Consider the following 20,900-nt stretch of genomic DNA (forward strand, 5'->3'; position numbering starts at 1 on the left):
TCATTAGGCATGGAAATCTGGGAAGAAAACCATCTTAGGGGGTGCAATTACCTGCTTGCATGTCCACAAAATGATAGCATCCATTTTCAAACTAAAGTTCAACTGCAGCAGGAGGGATTTAGGCTAGATTCCTATTAAGCTGGCTAAGTGCTAAGACACCCCAAGTCGTAGCAATTCAACCACCACCTCTGGGACTTGTATACTGATTTATGCTCATTGTCGGAACTGGCGTGCATACATCCATTCAAGGAAACATTTAGCATACTTGTTCCAAATCATTCTTATCCCTGTCTTCCCTATTGGAACCTAAACCCCTTATGGGAAGAAAGGAGTTTAGTAGAAGATATTGCTTTCTGTAGACACTCAGATAACATTACTACTACAAAGCCAAAAAAAAAGACAACATTTTAGAAGGTTCGCCTCCATGCCTATAATTTTACAGATGAGGGAAGAGAGGCCCAGAGAAGTGAAGTGACTTGCCCAAGGTCACACAGCAGGCAAGTAGCAGAGCTGGGATTAGAACCCATGACCACTTGAGTCCCAGACATGCAGAAAATCAACTTGCACGGGGTCCTGACTGGAGGGGTTTCTGCAGCTGAAAGGCACCACGTGAGAATAATAATAATTGTGATATTTATTAAGTACTTACTTTGTACCAAGCACTATTCTAAGTGCTGGGATAGATACAAAGTAATCAGGTCAGGAGTCCCTGTCCCACCTAGGGCTCACAGTCTTAATCCCCATTTTCCAGATGAGTTGAGGCACAGAGAAGTGAAGTGACTAGCCCAAGGTCACACAGCAAACAAGTAGGAGTCAGGATTAGAACCCAGTTCCTGTGACTTCTAGGGCTGTGCTCTTTCCACTAGGCCAAGCTGCTTCTTAAGTCAGAATGCCTACTAATGGTCAGGAAAGAAAATCTATAATTCTGTTTATTTATTTTGATGCTACTGATGCCTGTCTACTTGTTTTGATGTCTGTCTCCCCGCTTCTAGACTGTGAGCCCATTATTGGATAGGGACTGTATCTGTTGCCAAATTGTATTTTCCAAGCGGTCAGTCCAGTGCTCTGCACACAGTAAACGAGAGGATCCCACTGGGGCTGGGGAAGAGGCAAAGAAAGAAGTCGTCAGTTGGGCGGGGGAAACTCTTAGAGGCAGCACAGCACGATTCAATGGGATCGGTATTTCGCCTCCGCATAAAGCCCGACCACGGAAAGATGCCCAGAGTGTGGGCGGTTGCGGAAGTGGTGGAAAGTTTAAGGCTGGGAAATAGACATGGTGGGGGCCGGGGGCGGGGGCGTGGGGATGGGGGTGGGACGGCTCCTCGATTTCCCCTAGACTGGATCGAATAACAACTGAAAAGCAGTTTTGCAGGTCGGGCCCCTGAAGTTGGAATCTACTCTTCCTGAGGCTTTTCTATAGTTGTGGATGGGGGCACCCTGTTCTCAGGCCGTGGGAGAACCTCAGGGCACAGGGGGCTCCGAGAGAAGAGCGCAGAGAGCTCATATACCCACTCTAAGTGCCCCAACCCTCCTTCAACTTCTCCACCAATCCTCAGCTTCCCCCGCCCCCGATATCTTGCCTTTTTGTTTTATGGTATTTGTGAAGTGCTTATTATGTGTCAGACACTGTACTCGGCACTGAGGCACAGTACTCCAAGGAGGCACATGCACTAACATAATTCAAACATTCCTCATGCTTGCCCTTCTCATTTTTTTTTAAATTGTATTTGCTAATTGCTTATTATGTGCCAGACGCTGTACTAAGTGCTGGGGTAGATTAAAACTAATCATATTGGACACAGTCCCTGTCTCACACAGGGCTCACCATCTTAATCCACATTTTACAGATGAGGGAACTGAGGCTTAGAGAAACGAAGTGACTTGCCCAAGATCACACAGCAGACAAGGGACAGAGCTGGGATTAGAACCCAAGTCCTTTTGATTCACAGTCCTGTGTTCTACCCACTACACAATGCTGCTTCTCCTAGGCAGGGGTGCCCAGCCCTGCCCCGGGCCACCTGGAGTCACCAGAAGATGCAGTTCCTCCCCAAGGTGCTCTGACAGGAATCCTTTTTATGGCATTTGTTCAGCATTTACTATGGACCAGGCATTGTTCTAAGCACTGGAGTAGAAACAAGATAATCTGGTTGGACACAGTTCATGTCCTCCATGGGGCTCACACTCAATCCCCATTTTCCAGATAAGGTAACAGACTCAGAGAAGTGAAGTGACTTTCCCAAGGTCACACAGCAGGAAGTGGCAGAACAGGAATTAGAACCAGGTCCTTTGACTCACAGATTCATGCTCTTTCCACTGGGTCACATTGCTCCTCAGTGGCCGGCTTCCCCCTTCCCCATACAAAGTCCGGGGTCTCTTTAAAGTCCTCACCTTGCCCCCTCCTACCTCACCACTCTCCTACTACAACCCATCCCTCACACTTTACTCCTCTACTGCTGACCTCCTCACCGCACCTCAATCTCATCTATCTCACCACCAGCCTTGTACCCATTTCCTGCCTCTAGCCTAGAATACCTTCCCTTCTCATATAATGATGATATTTGTTAAGTGCTTACTATGAGCCAAACACCATACTAAGCTCTGGGGTGGATACAAGCAAATCGAGGCGGACACAGTCCCTATCCCACATGGGGCTCAGTCTTAATCCCCATTTTACAGATGAGGTATCTGACAATCACCCTCCCCTCCTTCAAAGCCTTATTGAAGGCACACCTCCTCAAAGAGGCTGTCCCTAAGCCCTCCTTTCCTCTTTTCTCACTCCCTTCTTGCCTCCTTGATTTGCTCCCTTTATTCCTTCCCACTGACCCCCTGCCACAAAGCACTGTGTACATCTCCATAATTTCATTTATTTCTATTAATGTCTGACTCCCCTTCTAGACTGTAAGCTTGTTATGGGCAGGGAATATGTTTATTTTATTGTACTCTCCCAAGCACTTAGTAAAGTGCTGTGCACACAGTGAGCACTCGATTCAATTGAGTGATTGGATCAATTTGAGAGGTTTAAATGCAGCTATCATCAGACACTTGTACAGTAACAAGCACAGATAGAATTTGCAGTTTCCCCTCATGGGTGGACCATCTCATTCAATCATATTTATTGAGCACTTACTGTGTGCAGAGCATTGTACTAAACGCTTGGGAGAAGACACTACAACAATAATCTCCATCACCAAACCCTACCCTGTCCCATCCCAGCCCCTCTGGGACCTCAGCCTCTCTGTAATTGGCTTCCACGTATTCCCACCTAATTAGATCAGGGGACTTTTCTATCCTTCTTGTTTTCATTTAAATATGCTAAATATAACCCCAGCCCAGGGAACAGAACATCCAGCAAGGCTAGCTAGGAAGGGTTTATCCCAGCCGCATTGGACCCGTTCACTCATCTGGTATCATCCATCCCTTTTCACCTGTGGTCAGAGGAGGCCAGGGACAATGAGACATGGGACCGTGCCCATGGCACTAGGTTCTGGTGGGGTGCACTAAACTTCTTATGGGCACCTTCCAGTTGCTGTTAAGATCCTGTTGGCTGGGTGAGACCTATGCAAGACCTGAGATATTATTTATTAATTATAATAGTGGTATTTGTTAAGCACTACTATGTCCTAAGCTCTCCCAGGTGCTCAGTACAGTGCTCTGCATATAGTAAACTCAGTAAATTCATTCATTTGATCATATTCATTGAGCTCTTACTGTGTGCAAAGCACTGTACTAAGCCCCTGGCAGAGTACAATACAACAATAAATGGACACAGTCCTTTCCCACAGTGAGCTTACAGTCTAGAGTGATATGATTAAGTGCTCTGCTAAGAGCTGGGGTAGATACCAGCACTTAGAACAGTGCTTTGCACATAGCAAGCACTTAACAAATGCCATTATTATTATTATAATCAGGTCAGACAGTTCCTGTCCCATATAGAACTCACAGCCTAAGGAGGGGATGGAGAGCAGGTATTTAAACAACATTTTACAGACGAAGAAACCGAGTCAGAGAAGTGAAATGACTCACCCAAAGTCACACAACAAGCAATTTTCAGATTTAGGGTTAGAATCTGGGTCCTCTGACTCCCAAATCTGTGCTTTTTCCACTAAGTTACGCTGCTCCTCTAAGTGACTTTCCATACGGTCTCTCCTTAGAGGAGACAGCACTTCACTGCTAGCCAGAAAAATTCCAAGACTCCAACACATCCTTCACTGCTGTGTTTAGTTATAGCTGCTTGGTGATCCCCCGAAGCTAGAAGCTCTCTGAGGGCTGAGAGCGCATCTTACTCTCCTGTCTCATCTCTGCCCCAAAAGGATGGTAAAACCAACTTCCTAGCCAGATCACTGCACTCCACACTGCAATTTAGAAAAAGTGTCCTTTGGGATAAAGGCTTCTGAGTGTTCAGGACTGGATTAAACACATGGGAGAGTGCAATAAAGACAGAAGAGGTATCCTCAAGGAGCTTACAATCCAGTTAGAGGCACAAAAGATTTTAGGATAGGAGAATGAGGATAATGGATAAGCGCTTAAATAACAGCATTTGTAAGTACAGAGGGTCAATTTGGAACTTTTTTAAAAATGGTATTCGCTAAGTACTTATGTGCCCAGCCCTGTACTGGGTCAGATACAAGATAATCAGGTTAGATGCAGTCCACATCCCAAGTGGGGCTCACACTCTTAATACCCATTTAACAGATGAGGAAACAGGTACAGAGACGTGAAGTGACTTGTCTAAAGTAGACTAGTGCCAGAGCCGGAATTAGGACCCATGTCCTCCGACTCCCAGGCCCCTGCTCTTTCTATTAGGCTGTGCTGCTTCTCCAACTTATTCCCCATCTGCTGGCACCAGCTCTAGGAGTCGGGAAGCAGCCAGGAATGGCTGCTCCCAACTTTGGGAAGCCACAGGACCATGTAAATCGAGCCCGAGCCGGCCAGAGGATGGCTCTATCCCAGGCACCTGGAGGGGATCATCTCCTCTTGGAGAAGATAAACACCATTGTCCGGTTTAAAAACAAAAACCGAAACAAACTCAGAACGAGGGCCCAAGGAAACCAAACCCTGTCGATGCTAAGCAAGAAAGTTCTGGGTCAACCCACCGCCACGGCTTTGGAGTCAGAGGTCATGGGTTCAAATCCCGGCTCTGCCACTTGTCAGCTGGGTGACACTGGGCCAGTCACTTAACTTCTCTGTGCTTCAGTTACCTCATCTGTAAAATGGGTATTAAGACTGTGAGCCCCACGTGGGACAACCTCATCACCTTGTATCCCCCCAGTGCTTAGAACAGTGCTTTGCACATAGTAAGTGCTTAATAAATGCCATCATTACTCTACTCCAACCCAGCCCACATACTTCGCTCTTCTAATGCCAACCTTCTCACTGTACCTCCATCTTGCCTATCTTGGCATCAACCACTCACCCACGTCCTGCCTCTAGCATGGAATGCCCTCCCTCTTCATATCCTACATACTATTACTTTCCCCTGCCTTAAAAGCTTTATTGAAGGCATCACTCCTCTGAGAGGCATTCCCTGACTAAGCCTTCCTTTCCTCTGTTGCCACTCCCTTCTGCATCGCCCTGATTTGCTTCCTTTATTCATCTCCTCTCCCAGCCCACAGCACTTATGCAAATATCTGTCATTTATTTATTCATACTAATGTCTGTTAGAACCCAAAACCCCTGTGCCAGGCTTTTTCACTAGGCCACAGGTTTATGTTTGGGAACAAGCCTCATTTCTACCCTCAGTCTTCCAGCCAGCAGTAGAGCAATAATATTAATGGTAGTTGGTAAGCACTTAGTATGTGTCAAACACTCAGAGCTGGGGCAGGTACAAGCTCATTAAGTTGGTCAAAATCCTTATTCCACTTGGTGCTCACAGTCTTAATCCCCATTTTACAGATGAGGTAACTGAGGCATAGAGAAGTTAAGTGACTTGCCCAAGATCACACAGCAGACAAGGGACGGAGCCAGGATCAGAACCCAGGTTCATCTGACTCCCAGGCCCATGCTCTATCCACTAGGCCATGCTGTTTCCCTTATCTGAAACATGTTCATATGGCAGTTGGAGTCACCACAGCATTCAGACTATGCAAACCTACCAACTCCGTTGAATTATACTCTCCCAAAGTAAGGGCTGGCTAAATACCACTGGTGACGAATTCCTCTAGACTGTAAGCTCTCTGTGGGCAGGAAACATGTCTGCCAACTTAGTTATACTGTACTGTCCCCAGCACTTCATATATTGCCCTGCACGTAGTTGGCGCTCAATAAATATGACTGAATTCCATGGAAACTGCCCTCTCAAAGGTCACCAATGACCTCCTGCTTGTCAAATACCATGGCTCATACTCTATCCTACTCCTCCTCGACCTCTTAGCTGCCTTCGACACTGTGGACCACCCCCTTCTTCTCAACACGCTATCCAACCTTAGCTTCACAGACTCTGTCCTCTCCTGGTTCTCCTCATCTCTCTGGCCATTCATTCTTGGTCTCTTTTGCGGGCTCCTCCCCCCCCCCATCCCCTTACTGTAGGGGTTCCTCAAGGGTCAGTTCTCAGTCCCCTTCTGTTCTCTATCTACACTCACTCCCTTGGTGAACTCATTCACTCCCACGGCTTCAACTTATCATCTCTACGCTGATGACACCCAAACCTACATCTCTGCCCCTGCTCTCTCTTCCTCCCTCCAGGCTCGCATCTCCTCCTGCCTTCAGGACATCTCCATCTGGATGTCTGCCTGCCACCTAAAACTCAACATGTCCAAGACTGAACTCCTTATCTTACCTCCCAAACCCTGCCCTCTCCCTGACTTTCCCATCATTGTTGATGGCACGTCCATCCTTCCAGTCTCACAAGCCTGCAACCTTGGTGTCATCCTCGACTCTGCTCTCTCGTTCACCCCTCACATCCAATCCGTCACCAAAACCAGCCAGTCTCACCTCCGCAACATTGCCAAAATCCACCCTTTCCTCTCCATCCAAACCGCTACTCTGCTCATTCAATCACTCATCCTATCCCGACTGGATTACTGCACCAGCCTCCTCTCTGATCTCCCATCCTCCTGTCTCTCCCCACTTCAATCCATACTTCATGCGGCTACCCGGATCGTCTCTGTGCAGAAATGGGGCATCTTACTCCCCTCCTCAAAAATCTCCAGTGTCTACCAATCAACCTACGCCTCAGGCAAAAACTCCTCACCCTCGGCTTCAAGGCTCTCCATCACCTCGCCCCCTCCTACCTCACCTCCCTTCTCTCTTTCTACAGCCCAGCCCGCACCCTCCACTCCTCTGCCGCTAATCTCACCGTGCCTCGTTCTCGCCTGTCCCGCAGTCGACCCCCGGCCTACGTCCTCCCCCTGGCCTGGAATGCCCTCCCTCTGCACATCTGCCAAGCTAGCTCTCTTCCTCCCTTCAAAGCCCTGCTGAGAGCTCACCTCCTCCAGGAGGCCTTCCCAGACTGAGCCCCCTCCTTCCTCTCCCCCACCCATCCCCCCCGCATTACCTCCTTCCCCTCCCCACAGCACCTGTATATATGTATGTTTGTACGTATTTATTACTCTATTTTATTTGTACATATTTATTCTATTTATTTTATTTTGTTTATGTTTTGTTTTCTGTCTCCCCCTTCTACACTGTGAGCCCGCTACTGTGTAGGACCCGTCTCTATATGTTGCCGACTTCTACTTCCCAAGCGCTTAGTACAATGCTCTGCACACAGTAAGCGCTCAATAAATACGATTGAATGAATGAGGTATCTTCGCTTTGCTTGTGGGGAACGTTCTGGGGAGCCCTGTAAAACCGACAAGTCCCACAAGGTGGCAGTGTTTCCGAGTGAATGCACTTACTGACCAGGTGGTCCAAGCTGAGTTTCAGGCTGCTTTTCCCAGCAGGAACGCCCAGCACACATGCCTTGTTCTACCCCCAAAACATCCCCACCCCCAGAGCTTCCACAGGACCCCCATTCTACTGGGAGAAGAAGCCCCCCCCCCCCCCCCCCCCTCCATGGCTGGGGAGGGATAGTCTGGTTAAACAGTCTTACTCTACAGCTCAGAAACTGCTGATGAGTTGATGCATAGCCTTTGAGGGTGAAAATTGGGGGAGAGGTGAAAGGGAAAAAATGTGACCACCCTGAGAGGAAAGGAGAGGCAGTCGCTATCCTCAATTTAAACTGCGACGACTGAAGCCCAGAAAGGCTAAGGGACCCACCCAAGTTCACATAGCAGGTCGTGACTAGAGGGCAGGTCTTCCAAGTTCCAAATTTGTTCCCTTTAATGATTGCAGGGAAATGGTGGGGTGGGGGTTGAGGAGAGAGGATCCCATTAAGACCCTGTTGGAATTAGATCCCTCCCAAACACTCCTGAAAGTCTAAGAGTTCAGTACTAAACCTAAAGTGCATGGGTTTTGGAGTCAGAGGTCATGGGTTCAAATCCTGGCTCTGACATTTGTCAGCTCTGTGACTTTGGGCAACTCACTTAACTTCTCTGTGCCTCAGTTACCTCATCTGTAAAATGGGGATTAAGACTGTGAGCCCCACATGGGACAACCTGATCACCTTGTAACCTCTTCAGCACTTAGAACAGTGCTTGGCACATAGTAAGTGCTTAATAAATGCCATTATTATTATTAAACTTGGGAATGATCAGAATGGGAAACAGACTGCAAACACCTGAAATACATTCCCAGGCCAGAGAGAAGCAGCATGGCTTAGTCAACAGAGCACTGGCCTGGGAGTCAGAAGGGCCTGGGTTCTAATCCTAGCTCTGCCACATGTCTGCTGTGTGACCTTGAGCAAGTCACTTGACTTCTCTTGGCTTCAGTTACCTCATCTATAAAATAGGGATTAAGAGTGTGAGCCCCACGTGGGACAGGGACTGTGTCCAACCTGATTAACTTGAATCTACCCCCAGTGCTTAGAATAGGACTTGGCACATAGTAAGCACTTAACAAGTACCACTATTATTATTATTTTTTTCCATAGTTAAAAAAATCACCTGGCACAAACTACCACCAAGTCTGAGTCTCCTAAGAGCAAAGGCAAAACCGAAATTCATGCTAGAGACCAAACTACCTGAACATTGCACTAGTCACAATTCCTGTTGATGGTCAGTTTCCTTTTTCAGTGGTAATAATGCTATTTATTAAGCACCTGTGGGCAGAGCACTGTACTAAACACAGAGAAAAAATACATAGTTGAAAGTTAGTCACAGTCTGTGACCATCAATATAAGAGGGCTTCACAATCTCTCCGCTCGACTGTAAGCTCCTGATGGTATTTGTTAAGCACTTAGTTCAGTTATTGCAAAATAAGCACTCAAATGCCATTGATTTTGAAGGCATGGTTAATGCAGGGGAATTCATTCTTTCCCAGCAGGGACTAAAAATAATATTAATAAAAACCCTAAAGTTATTATAATATTCCAAGCAATCACATTTATTGAGCACTTATATGCAGAGCACTGTACTAAGTGCTTGGGAGAGCACAATACAACAGAATTAGTAGACACATTCCCTGGCCACAACAAGCTTACAGCCTAGAGAGGGGGTTCAAAGGTCTGAGGTTGACCCAAAATAAGCAAATTAGACACATTCCTTGGCCACCCAGGGCTGATAATTTAAGAGGAAGGGAGAACTAGTATTTCATCTTTATTTTACAGCTGAGGAAACAGGCATAGGCTTGTCCAAGAAAATAATAATAACTGTGGTATTTAAGTGCTTATTATGTTCCAGGCACTGTACTAAGCGCTGGGGTGGATACAAGCCAATCTGGTTGACACAGTCCCTGTCCCACATAGGGCTCACAGTCTTAATCCTATTTTACATGAGGGAACGGAAGCTCAGAGAAGTGAAATGACTTGCCAAGGTCACGCAGCAGACAAGTGGCAGAGCGGGGATTAGAACCCATGACTTTCTGATTCCCAGGTCTGTGCTCTATCCACTACACCATGCTGCTTCTCTGATCATGCAGATCACATAAAAGATCACACAGCAGAGCTGGCCTGCAGAGCCAATACATTTTTGGGAGGGGAGAAGATGAATCCAGCCTAGGGATGTCGGTGATGGAAACTGGATTGGGCTCCCTGAAGTCCCTCCCTGGTGGTGACCCAGCCTCCAACTCCCCTACTGAGAGCAGGGAGGGGCCGGGGCCACACCGACCTGGGATAGAGCCAGACCAAGACTGGTCAACCCAGCCTGGTGGGCTGGTCCAGGTGCCCGGAATCCTCCCAGAACCACTTCCAGGAATTTTCCAGCTTTGAGAGCTGTGGAAATTGGAGGCTGAGTACCCTGGCCTGCTGCCACTATGGAAAAAGAAGAATTTCTCTCTTCCTGCCAGGACACAGAGATACTGTCTGGACACAGTTAAGTCGAAGGTAGAGGGGGCAAACTGGACCGTACCTCAGGGAGAGAGACCCTCCCAACCCCCACCTTTTTTTATGGCACTTATTAAGCACTTACTATGTACCAGCACTGGGGTAAGTACAAAGTAATTGGATTGGACACAGACCCTATCCCACATAGGGCTCACTGTCTTAATCCCCATTTTATAGATGAGCCACAGAGAAGTGAAGTTTTTAATTTTTTTTTAAATGGAATTTTTAAGTGCTTACTATGTATCAAACACTGTTCCAGGGGCTGGGGTAGCTACAAGCTAATCTAGATCCTCTAGACTGTAAGCTCGTGTGGACAGGGAATGTGTCTGTTTATTGGTGTATTGTATTGTCCCAAGTGCTTAGAGTACAGTGCTCCCCACACAGTAAGCTCTCAATAAATATGATTGAATGAATGTGTGAATAATCAGGTTGGACACCGTCCCTGTCCCACATAGGGCTCACAGTCTTAATTCTATTTTACGGATGAGGGAACTGAAGCCCAGAAAAGTGAAATGACTTACCCAAGGTCACACACAGCAGACAAATGGTAAAGCCAGAATTAGAACCTTTGACCTTCTGACTCCAGGCCCATGCTTTATTCACTAAACCACACTGCTCCTCTGACAGCGATGGGTGAAACGCGTCCTTTGGCGTCCTTGTCACAGGACTCCCAGCTCTTAGCCGGTGTCCTGTGCCAGGCATTCAGCCGGTGCCAGTTTCGCTCTGCTCACAGCTGGGGGCACTGGCCCTCGCTCTGGCCTGGAGAACAGAGAGAGACTGAGCTCGGGGGGCCGGCTCGGCTGGGTTGCTAGGGGGGGGCTTAGTCTCCTGACATACACACAACAAGGAGCGCTTGGAAACCAAGGCAGGGAGCTGGAAAATTCTGGACAGGGCCTGGGAATTTCTCCCCACACCCAGCTTTAGTTCACACGCAGTACTTACTGCCATCCTAAAAATCCACCCATCATTAAGAAGCAGAGGGGAAGGTGAAGAGGAGGAAAAAGGAGGAGAGAGCAAGTACTTAGAACAAATACTCACTCTGGATTCCCAAAGTTGTTTTTTAGGCACTTTGTGTCAAGTTCTGTTCTAATCACTGGGTACAAGATCATCAGGCCAGATACAGTCCCTGTCCCACTTGCGGCTCACAGTCTAAGTAGGAGGAAGAACATGTATGAAATTACCAGTTTACAGATGAGGAAACTGAAGCACAGAGAATTTAAGTGATTTACCCAAGGCCACACAGCAGGCAGGTGGCTGAGCTGGGATTAGAACCCAGGTTCTCTGGCTCCCAGGCCTGTGTTTTATCCACTAGGCCACTCTGCTTCAACTTTCCATGGGGCCATTCATTAGCACTGCCCTTGCATACACACCCACCCACACCCTTGCCCGACAATGGAGTGTTTTTCCCCTTCCACATTTATCCTTCATAGCTCTATTGAAACCTATTATTATTTACTGTTTGCTAAACACTTATTCTCAAGCACTATTCCAAAGGCAGGGGTAGATAAAGGTTAATCAGTGTGGACACAATCCCTGACCATATGGGGGTATACATTCTAATAAAAAATACTACTACTAATACTAATAATAATTGTAGTATTTTTTAAGCAGTTACTATGTGTCAAGCTGGGGGTAGATACAAAATCATCAGGTCTCACAAGGGGCTCAAAGTTTAAGTAGGATAGATAACAGGTACTTCATTCCCACTGAGCAGATAAGGAAATGGAGGCACAGAGAAACTCAGTAACTTGCCCACAGACAGCTAGCAAGCAGCTGGAGACAGGATTAGAACCCAGGTCCTCTGATTTCTAGTTCTGTGTTCTACAGCATGGCCTAATGGTTAGAGTGCAGGCCTGGGATTTAGAAGGACTTGAATTCTAATCCCAGCTCTGCCATTTGTCTGCTATGTGACCTTGGACAAGTCACTGAGTTTCTCTATGCCTCCATTTCCCCATCTGTACAATGGGGATGAAATACCTCTTCTCTTTCCTACTTAGACTGTGAGCCCCTTGTGAGATTTGATGTCATTTCACTTCTCTGTGCCTCAGTTACCTCAGCTGTAAAATGGAGGTTAAGACTGAGCAACCCGTATTGGACAGGGACGGTGTCCAACCCAATTTGCTTGAATCCAGCCTAGTGTCTAGTACAATTCCTGGCACAAAGTGCTTAAATTCCATAGTTATTATTATTGCTTTGCACGCACTCAGTGCTCAAATACAATTGAATGAATGAATTATTATTTCCTTAGGCCACTGTGCTTCTGCAGCTGAAGGAGAAATGGATGAAAAAAAAAAAAAAGCAGATAGGAAAGGTGGGACCAGATGGTGGAGAGCCTGGAAGTTGATCGTCACCTTTCTTTGGTTGAATTCATTGTATGCATTTTGTTTTTAAGTTTCTGCCCAACTCCCCCATTTCACTGTAAGTTCCTCATCATCCTCCTTTGTGCCTAAGGCAGAGCGCAATAAGGCATCACTTGGTCACATGACCATCAGGGACGCCAAGAGGCCAATTCTCCTCCTTTCTCCCTGCACAGGAGGGCAGAGCCACCTTCCAACAGCTCAGAGATCCCAGGCTTTCTCTTCCACTCAGAGTGGTCGGGGGGCGGGGGGGTAGTGTATGTGTCCCCCTCCCTCCAAGAGACCAAGCTGCCTCCCACCCTCTCAATTAATGGTATTTTTTGAGTGCTTACTATGAACAGAGCACTATACTACGTATTTGGGAGAGCACAATACAACAGAATAGCTGACAATTGCTTCTGCCCTCCTAGACCATAATGAGAAGGGAACTTGTCTATCGCATTGTATTGTACCCTCCCAAGGTTTTAGCACAGTGCTCTACACAAAGTAAGCACTCATATACCATCAATTGGTTAATTCACAGGAAGGAGCAGTGGGTTAGGAGAGTTGGCATGGGGTGGCCAACCTTGCCTGATACTTTCATGCCCCATGAGCCCTGGCTGGGTTCCAATGATAATAATAATAATAATAATAATAATAATAATAGTAATAATAATAATAATAATAATAATGTTGATATTTGTTAAGCACTTACTATGTGCAAAGCACTGTTCTAAGTTCTGGGGGGGGGGTGGTAATACAAGGTGATCAGGTTGCCCCACATAGGGCTCACAGTCTTAATCCCCATTTTACAGAGGAGAGAACTGAGGCACAGAAAAGTTAAGTGGCTTGCCCAAGGTCACACAGCAGACATGTGGGGGAGCAGGGATTTGAACTCATGACCTCTGACTCCCAAGTCCACGCTCTTTACACTGAGCCACGCTGCTTCTAGACCCAAGGATAATTCCTCAAAGAGGAAAGAGGCACCTCGGGAGGAGGAGGGCAAAAAAGGGAGAAGGAAAATGGAGTTGGCCTTGTTGGGTGGGGAAGTGGAATGCAGCAATCTGCTCCAATGAGAAGCAGTGTGGTTTGGTGACTAGAGCCTGGGCCTGGGAGTCAGAAGGACCTGGGTCCTAATCCTGGTTCTGCCACCTGCATGACATTGGGTAAGTCACTTCATTTTTCTGTGCCTCAGTTACTTCATCTGTAAAACAGAGATTAAGAGTGAGTCTCATGTGGGCTGTGGACTGTGTAAAATGGAGATGGAGTGTGCCCCAAGTGGGACATGGACTGTTTCCAACCCCATCGCTTAGTACAGTGTTTTGTTTTGTTGTCTGTCTCCCCCTTCTAGACTGTGAGCCCGTTGTTGGGTAGGGACCGTCTCTATATGTTGCCGACTTGTACTTCCCAAGCGTGTAGTACAGTGCTCTGCACACGGTAAGCGCTCAATACAATTGAATGAATGAATCAAATGCCTTAAAAAAATTCCCAGGGAAGTCCTGCTTGGTGTGAGGGGAGTCAAAGAGGAGAGGGGGTAAAGCCCTCTCCCAAATCCCCAATACCCCACCATTTTTTTAAAAAAAAGGAAAAAAAAAACAGCAATGAGAATTTTTTTTTATTGGAATGATCTGGGTTATGAATTCCAGCCAACCAAAGCTCAGCAGCGACCCCAACAGGCCACCTCACCTCTCTGAGCTTCACTCTTCCCTTCCACAGCCCCCTCCACCCCCGAGACCACCAGCTCCTGCCAGTAACAAAGACACTTGGCTCCATCCATCCCACACAAGTTCCCATGGAAACCCGACTAGCTGCCTGAGAACCTGTGCAACTCCCCCAGCCTGCTGGGTCGGAAGGGGTGGGGGGTGGGGGGGCTCATGGAAACTTACAGAGGAACCCAGGACCCCTGTGGGGTTGGGGTTCCTTGGCCAGAGGCAACTGGAGGGTTAAACCAGATTTATTCATTCACTCAACTGTATTTATTGAGTGCTTACTGTATGCAGAGCACTGTACAAAGCTCTTGGGAGAATACAACAATAAACAGACATATTCCCTACCCACAATGAGCTTACAATCTGTGTGTGTGCTTGGTGGGGTGGGGCAAATGTCAATATAAAAAAAAAATTACAGATAAGGACATAACTGCTGTGGGGCAGGGAGGAGGGAAGCACAGAGGGAGCAAGTCAGGGTGACGCAGAAGGGAGTGGGAAAAGCAGAAAGGAGGCTCTTAGAGAAGGTCTCCTGAAGGAGATGTGCCTTCAAAAAGGCTTTGAGAGGGGGAGAGTAATTGTCTGTTGGATTTGAGGAAGGAGGGCATTCCAGGCCAGAGGCAGGATGTGGGCAAGGGGTAGTTGGTCCAGATAGGCAATATTGAGGCACCGTGAGAAGGTTAGCATTTGAGGAGCAAAGTGTGTGGGCTGGGTTGTAATAGAGTAGTGAGGTAGGAGGGAGCAAGGTGATGGCGTGCTTTAAAGCCAATGGTGAGGAGCTTGTGTTTGATGCAGAGTTGGATGGGCAACCACTGGAGTTTGAGGAGTGGGATGACATGTCCTGAATTGGGAGAGCTTCTCCCAGTTCAACGAACTTCCAACCCCTGAACTCCACTGAAATTCTGGAGCATTTCAATGAATTGAGGGGTGGGGAAGTGGTGAAAGAGTCCACATCCTAAATCCATGGGAAACCTAGGCCCAAACCCCAGATGACCCCGGCCTGGAACTCCCTTGGAAGCAGGTCACTACCCTCACCCCCAGGCTGCCTTGGGATTCAGGTGCCAGTAAGGACACCAGCAATAGGGTGAGATTATTGCCAGGAACCTTCCCTGATCTGTACCCTAATTCAGCATTTCATCCCTCTGCCCCCCAAAACTGACCCCCAGAGGGATGGGAGCAAGTCACATTTAGAGAGAAAAAAATTGGGGGTGCCTCAGTTTCCATACCGGCAAAATGGGTCTAACCCTGCTAGCTCTGCACCCCCACCACCACCCAGAGAGAGGGCAGCGGCAAGGACAGAGAACTACCACTGCAGTCCGGGGTTAATGTGGGCAGGGAATGTGCCTGTTTACTGTTGTATTGTCCTCTCCCAAGTGTTTAGTACAGTGCTCTTCCCACATAAGCGCCCAGTGAATATGATTGAATGAATGAATGCTAGCCTCTGCTGCCTGATCAGCAGCTCTGGCTCAGCTTGGTGGCAGGGAGGAGGGAAAGGCAGAGCTTGCTGCAGTGAAAAGACTCTTGCCAACAGAAGGAGCCTCAGGCCGGGGCCGTGAGGTTTCAGGTGGCTGGATTCTTACGCTCGCCATCAGGGGGTCCTGGGATGGTGGGAGACCCAGACACCTACCCGGAGGTGCAAGAACAGGGGCAGCAGCCAAGGGAAATGAAGCAGAACAACTTCATGAGGGGGTTTTCCGTCGTTATCGATGGAAACGCCTTAGCCCAGTCACAAAGACTTCAGGACCACGAAATTGATTCTAGCACCTTTTGAACTCTCTCATTCGCACCCGTCTTTATTTAAAAGTGGTATTTAAGGGCTTACTATGTCAAGGCACTGTACTAAGCACTGACGGAGATACAAGTTAATGAGGTTGGGTACAGTTCATAGCCCACATAGGGCTCACCATATCAATCCCCATTTTACAGTTGAGGAAATGGAAACATGGAGAAGTCACAGAGCAGGCAAGTGGCAGAGCTAGGATTAGAACCCAGGTCCTGATTCCCAGGCCTGTGCTCTTCCCACTAGACCATGCTGCTTCTACTATTCTATTCTTATTTTTCAATCTCAATTGCCCAGGCTTTCGTTCATTCATATTTACTGAGCACTTACTGTGTGCAGAGACTACAATATAACCATATAACAGATTTGGTAGACATGTTTCTCTCACAATGAGCTTACAGTTTAGAGGGGGAGAGATATTAATATACATAAATTACAGACGTGTACACATGTTGTGGTGCTGAAGGTACAAATGCAAGTGCAAGAGGGATGCAGAAGGGAGTGAGAGAAGGGAAGTGACAGCTTAGTCAAGGAAGGCCTCTTGGAAGAGATGTGCCTTCAGTAAGGCCTTGAATGGGGGATGATATGAAGAGGGAGGGTAGTCCAGGCCAGAGGCAGGATGTGAGTGAGAGGTTGGCAACTAAATAGATGAGACTGAGGCACCGTGAGTAGGTTGGCATTAGAGGAGTGGAGTTTATGGACTGGGTTGTAGTAGGGGAGAAGCAAGGTGAGGTAGGAGGGGGCAAGTTAATTGAGTGCTTTAAAACCAATGGTGAAGAGTTTGTTTGATGCGGTGGTTGGATGGGCAACCCCCACAGGTTTTTGAGGAGTGGGGAAAACCTGGACTTGAAAATTTCTGTAGAAAAAATGATCTGGGCAGCAGGGTGAAGTATGGACTGGAGGGGGGAATAGACAGGAGGCAGGGAGGTCAGCAAGGAGGCTGATACAGTCATCGAGGCTGATACAGTAATCGAGCTGGGATAGGATAATTAGTGCTTGGATTAACGTGGAAGCAGTTTGGATGGAGAGAAAAGAGTGGATTTTAGTGATGTTGTGAAGGTTGAACAGATAGGATTTAGTGACAGATTGAATATGTGGGTTGAATGAGAGAGATGAGTTGAGGATAATGTCAAGGTAACAAGCTTGAGAGACAGGAAAGATGGTGGTGCTGTCTACAGTGATAGTAAAGTCAGTGTAGGACTGGGTTTGGCTGGGAAGATAAGGAGTTCAGTTTTGGACAGGTTAAGTTTGAGATGACAGTGGGAATCCACTCCACTCCCTTGGAGAAAGCATTTGCTCCCATGACTTCAACTAGCACCTCTATGTGGATGATGCCCAAATCTGCATCTTCAGCCCTGATCTCTCTCCTTCCCTGCAGTCTCAAATTTCCTCCTGCCTTCAAAGTATTCAATCATATTTATTGAGTGCTTACTGTGTGCAGAGCACTGTACTAAGTGCTTGGGAAGTACAAGTTGGGCAACATATAGAGATGGTCCCTCCCCCAAAAAGGGGGTCATAGTCTAGAAGGAGGAGACAGACAACAAAACATGTGGACAGGTGTCAAGTCCATCTCTACTTGGAGTTCCTTCCATCACCTCAAACTAAAACAAAAACACCTTATCTTAATAATGTTGGTATTTGTTAAGCACTTACTATGTGCAAAACACTGTTCTAAGCACTGGGGGGGATATAAGGTAATCAAGGTTGTCCCACATGGGGGTCACAATCTTAATCCCCATTTTACAGATGAGGGAACTGAGGCCCAGAGAAGTTAAGTGACTTGCCCAAAGTCCCCCAGCTGACAAGTGGCAGAGCCGGGATTAGAACACATGACCTCTGACTCCCAAGCCCAGGCTCTTTCCACTGACCCATGCTACTTCTCTGGGTGAGATCTTACCACCCAAACTCTGTTCTGCCCCTGACTTTCCCATCATTCATTCAATTGTATTTATTGAGTGCTTACTGTGTGCAGAGCACTGTAGACAGCACCACCATCCTTCTTGTCTTACGAGCCTGGAACCTTGGTGCTTTCCTTGACTCCTCTCTCTTTCATTCCACCCACATATTTAATCCACATACTTAATCCATCACTAAATCCTGTCAGTTACACCTTCACAACATTACTAACAGCTACCCTGCCTTCTTTATCCAAACTGCAACCATGTTAATCCAATCATTTATCCCATCCCACTTTGATTACTGTACCAGCCTTCTTGCTGTCCTCCCAACCTCCTGTCTTTCCCCACTCCAGTCCATACTTCACTCTGACACCTGGATCATTTTTCTACAAAAGCATTCAGGCCATGTTTCCCCTCTCCTCAAGAAATTCCAGTGGTTGCTCATCCACCCCTGCAAACAAACTCCTCACCATGGGCTTTAAATCACTGAATCACCTTATCCCATCCTATTTCATCTTCCTGCTCTCCTACTACAACCCAGCCTGTACAGTTCGCTCCTCTAATGCCGATCTTCTCACTATACCTCTATTTCATTTATCTTGTCACTGACCTCTCACCCGTGTGCCTCTGGCTTGGAATGCCCTCCCTCCTCATATTCAATAGACAATTACTCTCCAAAATTCAAAGCCTTATTGAAGGCACATTTTCTCCAAGAGGCCTTCCCGGATTAAGCTCTTCTTGCCCCTTCTTCCACTCCCTTCTGCAACTCCTTGACTTGCTCCCTTTATTCATCCCCCCCCTCCCGGCTCCATAGTACTTATGTACATATCTGTAATTTATTTATTTGTACATCTGTCTTCCCCTCTAGTCTGTAAGCTCGCTGTGGGCAGGCAATGTGTCTGTTATACTGTACTCTCCCAAGCACTTAGTACAGTGCTCTGCCTGCATTAAGTGCTCAATAAATATGATTGACTGACATCCATGTAGAGATGTCTTGAGGGAAAGAGGAAATGTGAGACTGCAGAGGAGAAAGAGAAGAGCTAGAGATGGAGATTTGAGAATCATTTGCATAGAGGTGGTAGATGAAGCCATGAGAATGAATGAGTTCTCTAAAGGAGTAGGTGTAGATGGAGAATAGATGGGACCCAGAACCAAATCTTGAGTGACCCCCACAGTCACAGAGTGGGAGACAGAGGAGCCCATGAAAGAGACTGAAAACAAGTGGCCAGAGAGATAGGAGGAGAACCGGGAGAGGACAGGGTCAGTGAAGCCAAGGCTAGATAATGGGTCCTGGAGAAGGGAGTAGTCAACATTGTTGAAGGCAGATGAGAGGTTGAGGAGGATTAGGATGGAGTAGAGGCCACTGGATTTGGCAAAAAGGAGATCATTTGTGATCTTAGAGAGGGCAGTTTCTGTGGAGTAAAGAGGATGGAAGCCACATTGGGGGTGGGGGGTCAAGGAGAGAATTGGAGGAGAAACTTGAGACAGCTGGTGTTGACAACTCAATCAAGGAGTTTGGAAAGGAATGGAAGGAGGGAGATGGGAAGATAATTAGAGGGAGCTGGGGGTCAAGATGGTTTTTTTAGGATACGGGAAACATGAACATGTTTGAAAGCAGTGGGGAAAAAGCCATTGGAGAGCAAACAGAGAAGACATGTAGACACACATACCCTGCCTCGGAATCCAGCATTGGCATGAGGGAGTCTGGGCTCCATGCACTCCCTACCTTCCTGGCACACTGCACTAAGCAGTTGGGAAGCATAGCTTCTGCCCACAAGGAGTTTTGTTTATTACACTGTCCTGAGCTCAGAAAATATCCTGAACAAAGCATGCCAGGTGGCTGTGGGTAGATCTTATCTTTCAGGGCAGACCCAAGAGAAAGCTTTCTTTTGGAAAATAACCATCTCAACAGAAACTAGTGATATTTTGTAAAAGAATGGAAGTACCAGTCCTTCTATACTGTAAGCCAATTGTGGGCAGGGAATATGTTTACCAACTCTGTTATATAGTACTCTCCCAAGGGGTAATACAATGCTCTACGCACAGTAAATACACAATATGATTGAGAGATGTCTGTCTCCCCCCCTAGACACACTCACTGTGGGTAAGAAACGTGATTACAAACTCTGTTATATTGTACTCTCCAAAGCACTTAGCACAGTACTCTGCACATGGTAAGTGCTCAATAAATACAATTGCCTGATTAAGGAGTCTGATGTGGAGGCAGAGGGATGACAAGATTACCTTTCCAGCTCACTTCCAGGCAAGAGGACTCCAGGGTTTACGGTGAATCCATTTGGACAGATAGTCCTTGCCCTCTGAGCAGGCTTTCAAGTTCATCAGTTTATTGAGCTACATCAACCCCTCTCAGAGTTCTATCAGTTCAGGATGCCACCCCCACCCTTTAAAAACAAACAAAAAACCCCACCATTCTCTCTCCCTCCAGGAGAAAAGGGAAAACTAGTTTCCCCAAAACCACAGAAACAGGAATCCATGCAGCTCCCCTGCCCTGCATCAGGCCCTGCTCTTGTTCCTCTGCTAGAACAGCTAGCAACAGATTCCTTCAGGCAGTGAAGTATTTCTGGTATAAAATGTGCCTGCACCAAAATAAGACTGTCTGCTAATCCACATATTATTCACTTATTGCTAAGATGTACTCGAATCCCACAGGGTCTTCCTCCTTCCTCCTCGTTCATTTTGGGCCCATCCAGCCTGAAGAGATTGGGCCATTTGGATGCGTCAGGCTCTGCCAGTTGTCCGCTGTGTGACCTTGGGAGAGTCATTTTATTTCTCTGGGCCTCAGTTACCTCTTCTGTAAAATGG

Source organism: Tachyglossus aculeatus, chromosome 26, assembly GCF_015852505.1.
Source record: "Tachyglossus aculeatus isolate mTacAcu1 chromosome 26, mTacAcu1.pri, whole genome shotgun sequence".
NCBI classification, from domain to species: domain Eukaryota; kingdom Metazoa; phylum Chordata; class Mammalia; order Monotremata; family Tachyglossidae; genus Tachyglossus; species Tachyglossus aculeatus.